At 42.4% G+C, this 5,852-nt stretch overlaps 1 protein-coding gene across 1 annotated transcript in view; it reads right to left on the minus strand.

Moving 5' to 3' along the window:
• The window catches only part of ELF1 (E74 like ETS transcription factor 1), an 85,553-nt gene that overhangs the window by 78,074 nt on the left and 1,627 nt on the right, over window positions 1–5,852 (minus strand). The gene's annotated exons all lie outside the window — the stretch shown is intronic.

Consider the following 5,852-nt stretch of genomic DNA (forward strand, 5'->3'; position numbering starts at 1 on the left):
TTCCCACCAGCAGTTCCAATTCTCAAGGCAGAAAACCAGGCTCACGTCCATCTATGAAGATCCCAAGCATGCCCCACAAGCATCTGATACAAACTTAATGCATGAGCTTCTTAAAATGACAGAGTGGCAGCTTCTCTTCAGGCAGCAATAGATGTCAAAAGAGAAGCTGCAGCAGCAGCTACCGTGTGAACAACCTTCAACCAGGACTCAGCACGTTCAGTTTTCCTATTTGAATACATTAGGCATAAATGAGTTACACAACAAGGTCAAGCAGATTGAAACAGCTCATTAAATTTCATCTATGCCAGTATGACCAGGTACACAAGACACCAACTGCTTCATATCACTATTATATTAATGGAGAAAAGAGACAGGGATATCAAGCTGCCCAGAACACGCAGGTGAATCTGAAACAGAGAAACAAGAAGAACGAAAAGTGCTGCAGATGTACATAAATAGGAAAAGAACATTAATCCAAGGGAGCAGGGCAGAATTACGTCTTCACTGCCACAGTTGTGGCAGATGACAGACTGAGAAGGAAGTCCTCACTCATGTGATACAATAATATGTCTAATAGCAACAGCCAACTCTTCACTATCCTGATTATGGTCACGTTGAGGACTGGCAAAGGGAGAAAACCTTGCAAAGAACTCAGTTGTACTGCTACTTCACTCATTTTTTAATTTGGTTGTCAAGGCGTACCAACAGTTTGCTCTACTAGGTACCAACTGAGCAGCCAGTTAGGCAGCTCGGCTATTTAAACACTTTATGTTCAGTTTTGATATGTCCTTCAGACAGACTGTTCAGCCTCTGACTAAAATACTGTTTTATTTTACAACTAGCAAGGGAATAAAACTCACTAAATACTACAGGACGCAATAAGACATCAAGAGACAGCGAGCTACAGTCCAGGACTGCAATTGAGAACAGACATCATGTGATGAGACTCATTATTATTGCCACAATGACACAATTTATATCAAACTACTGGCACATTAAAGTGGGATTCAAAATTTACTTTTGATTCTTTGCTTTTCTTTTTTATTTCAAAAAGAAATTTATTAAATGACCGAAGTCGAACTCCTAAACACTGAACACTTCCCACCTGGTTGTGTGGAGTGAGCGAGACTCTGTGCCTACTGGAGGTCAATAGGGCATTATCATTACTTTCAATGAACGTAGCAATAAGCACAGGGGCCAAACCACAGATGAATTTATTGGAATTATTTTCACAAAAACGCGTCTCAATACAGCAGCCAAGGATGGTGTTTTTAGAAATTACATTTGAGATGACTACCTTAGTACTTCAGTATTTCCAAGTAAGTGGAAATACTTGCATGAATGTTTTTCAGTAGAGATACTGATTTACAAGAACTTAGGCTTCTCAAGTTTCAGTTCTTGTCAATAGGAAACTGTCCAGTAATGACATTCTGTACAGAAAGTTCTATTTGTTACCTACAATATTCAGAGAACACTTTAAAGTATGAATGAAAAAGCCCAAATTAAGACCACTGTGCGAAACACTGAATATCAGAACCCAGCATGCTTTTATGTACCATTTACCCCATAGTAGACACAACAATATTTCTAAGGAAAGAACTTTCATACTTTAAGTACATTTATTCCAGTTCAGAATGGATGCCAGAGAAAAAAAAAATGCGTCTGTTCATTAAAAAGAATGAGCTACGGGATCATAAAACATCATCTCATAACTATCTAGGCTCAAGTGCAATTCCCAGGCCAAATTCAGCTTTCAGCTTTATCACAGAATGATTATTATTTTTTATTGTGAAGCTATCAGAAAAAAAGCTCAGTGGCTAACACTTCACTTGATTTGATCCGTCCATGCTGCATTTCAGGTTACAAAATGAATTCACCATCATAACTGCTGTTGTTTTAGCAACTGCCAAGCCATACACAGACGTGCATCCACATCCTCTTCTCCATTGTGCCCATCCACTTGCAGCTGGAGATCCAGCAGCAGGAAAGGCTTGGCCAAGGGCAGCGAGGTGCTTCAGGGGAGGGTGGCCATTAGGATAGTTATAAAAGGTGCCTGTTCCATGGCAGAGGGATTTTCCCCGTCACTAAATATAGCTATCAGTACTGACTCCTGAGCAAATAAAAGAGGCACGCCAACCTGTGAATACAAACGATTCTCTATGCTGACAGAAAGTGGTGAGGGAGGAAGGTGGTACCCAACCCCCCATCTCCAGCTGCAGCCAGATGTTAATGCTGGGGAGGAAAGCAACAGTGAAGAACGCAGGTGAACAAAACAGTCTTTCCCCCTTCTGCTCACACCAAAGCAGCTCTCCACAAAACCAAGTGTAAGCACATCTTGGAGAAGGAATTACTACCTCATTCTGAACACTCCAGCGAATCTTACACTCATTTCAATGTTTAATTACCCACATCACTAATAGTACAACATACCTAACCTCAGCTCCCAGACATTGGATGTCTCAGTAGGGTCAAGCAAGCATCGGATATTTTCCTTTCACATACATAAGATACATTCAGGCATCATTTCACCTCCCAGTTTCCTCTGACCTGACGAACCACATTATTAAGCTTCTTTTCTAAACCCTGGATCACTTTTTGTTGCCATGCTCTTACTAATATTTCACATCCTTCCTCATGTGAACAGCAACACCGGACACAGACTCAGCATTCCAGTCACCTTAGTAATGCCATGTACGTTCCTAATTCTATGCACTATTTTTATTGCTTTATAGCCAAAGATCACACTTTGCTCACAGCATTACAACGAAAACTCCTGTTGAGATGATTCTCCAAACAAAGTCTTAAACACTCCTCCAAATTGCCAGTTTGAAGACAGCCTTCTATCCTGCTGGTATAACTGCATTCCTGGTCCCTTTGTATCCAGCTACATGAAAAATGGATTCAGCTGGAAGAGAACCATTTAAAAATGTGATAATCAAATCATACAGTTATAGAATCAGAGTGGCCTGGGTTGAAAACGACCGCAATGATCACCTAGTTTCAACTCCCCTGCTATGTGCAGGGTCACCAACCACCAGACCAGGCTGCCCAGAGCCACATCCAGCCTGGCCTTGAATGCCTCCAGGGATGGGGCATCCACAACCTTCTTGGGCAACCTGTTCCAGTGTGTCATCACCCTCTGTGTGAAAAACTTCCCCCTAATATCTAACCTGAACCTCTCCTGTCTCAGTTTAAAACCATTCCCCCTTGTGATTTGAAGTATATGGCACTAGCAACTTGTTCCACACATGCACACACAAAAACCTGCACATAATGATTGGTAACGATGAGATATCGTTGCAAAACAGTGAATACAATGATATTAAACAGCATTTCACCAAGATCCAGCCCCAGGAGGACGCCACAAGGAACAGCTGCACTCAGAAAGAAAGACACGCCTAAGTCCCTCTCTAAGGAAGATTTACGAAGAAGCTTTGCCAATGTTTGTAGTATTTAATCCACAGTGACTCCATGGCACAATTGTTTTAAACTCACACTTCACTGCAGAGTTAATAGATATATCAGGGACACAATATAGGGTGAGTCCGCTACAATAGAACGGTTGATGAATAGCCCAGGAATTTGGGAGATGTGGTTTTTTACAATACAGAAGTCTGGGATGCAATTTGCTCTGGTTCTACTGTAAATTGGTCCTTAACAATGTTAAGATTCAGAATGAGTAAGTCACAACTTGTTATTTATTTCAGAGGCTCCATTTTAAAGCTTGCAATTTTTCAGCCAGGAAAACAATAATTAATAATGTCAGTAAGTAAAAGCATTCATAAAATTAACTGTAAAAGTTTTAGGCTTGCTCCTCATTAAAAATTTTCAGGATCAATTGGGTGCCAATTAGTCAGCTGGGAACCTATTGATATTGTATTTTAGCAGTGTGTTTCAATGTACATAAACACACACTAGTATCGATGATGTTTGATGCTGAACACTCCCAGTGTGAGATGCTGTGTTCAGCCACTTGTAGCTTGGCCAGACTTTATTTGGGCTGAAATTTTCCAAGCTGAACGTCTGCCTCGGGCTAAATTTTATTCCATGTGCGTAGAGAATGCTTCTGAGGGAGGGGTGCAGAAAGAGGCAGACTGAGACTAGAATATCTCAGCCAAAATAATTCAGCTGTTTTCAGAACAAGACCAGGGAAAATTCTATCTTTCAATGCTAACAGAAAACACTGGCAAACTTGTTGGAAGGTTATAACGCCCTTTCAGCTTTGGATAACAGATGTGAAATCTGACACGGGGGTTGGAGCTGTTAGGGTTAGGGTAGCACATGCACCTTTTGCTGTCCCAATGAAAAACCCACCTAGATTTGGTCCAACTAATTAAGATTAATTGCATATGGCACATTTTCAGTGGATATTTACTAGGTCACGGCCACATTCTTCACAACTTCTCACATCGATCACACTGCACAGGTCATCCCCACAAAAGAGACAACTTCTCTCCTGTTTCCTGTCCAGAACAGGACTGCAGCTTGGAAAATCTTCTCCAAAGCAGATAACGGGCTCCAGGTGTAGTGGCCAGCTGAGGTCAATGTGGTACCAGGGACAGAGCTGGCATCCTGCCTCTCCTGTCCTCTCACTGCCCCATCCCACGGGTCTTCACAGCAACACGTGGCTATAGAGCACCATGTGGGCAGACCAAGGAAGATGTTTCATGCAAGAAAGATACTTCATGCAAGAAAAAGGGAGGTGGGAAATACAGAAGCAAAGGAGAAGGGAATGAAAGCAGATGCAAGGAGACCGTGAGAGAATGAAACAGCACCAAGATGAGGAATGGCACAGAAGGACACAGACAAACCAGGGAAATCCAAAATCCCCACGGCAAAGTTCAGGACACAGACCAGGGTTTCTGAGCCATTCCCTTCCTGCCTGTAAACAACTGTGGGCCAAACTGAGAGAGCACAACAGACCATCTCCTGTCGGCCTACTTGCAGCCAAGATCTGCCAGATAGCTGGTAGCAAGTGGAGACCTCAGACAACAGTCCCATGCACTGCACCGGCTGAGAAAGGACAGCAACACACACACATTGCCTCAGGATGCCTATCTGCTTATCTTTTCCTAACTGAAAGAAAACCTAGGAAATAACGCTCAAAACAGCAGCATGAAAAATGTGACTAACACAGCAGAATTTAGGACTTATTAGTACTAAGTGGCCTGTGGTAATTAAAGCCATCTCCTAATGCTCATATGCACGGAGGTCAGTCTCCAATTGTGACTAACCTGGTCATATTTTTTCTCTGTTACAAGTAGCACGCACATTTTCTTTCTGCCCTTGTTCTTTAGAGCACTATTGTTCTCTCAGACCAGAGGATGATTTACTTTCCTCTCTGTTTTGTTGTTGTTGTTGTTGTTGTTCTCACCACTGTATTAAACCATAAGGTAAAGGACACTGTTATGCATGATCTCATGAAGATGGGAAACTAAGACATGAAAAAATTAAAGTAAAAAGCTGTGGATACCAAGTGAGTGATTCTGATGAACAAGACTTGCATTTCTAACACGCTTAGGCCTGTAAAAGATCTTCTGCATGTTGAGAACAAACAGCTATTGACTTCTGTTCCAGATGAGTGAGTTCAGCCTAACTGCAAGTCCAACTCCAGGCTCAGGTTAGGCACCAGAAAAACAACTGTGTGTGAAAACATGAAAACATGGAAATCCTACAGAAAGGACAGGGGCTCCAATTCTCCAACTATCTTAGGCACGAAAATGCCTCTCCCTCTTTGCACAGCCTGGTTCATATCACATCTCCTCACTTCTGCCCAGCTGTGAGGCCCTACCCATTGCCTTCATTACCCCTGTTCCACTGAGCAGGGCAGGAGGAGCAGGGCTGCTCGCCTC

The sequence above is a fragment of the Phasianus colchicus genome, chromosome 1 (genome assembly GCF_987193195.1).
Source record: "Phasianus colchicus chromosome 1, bPhaCol1.hap1.1, whole genome shotgun sequence".
Taxonomy (NCBI): Eukaryota; Metazoa; Chordata; class Aves; order Galliformes; family Phasianidae; genus Phasianus; species Phasianus colchicus.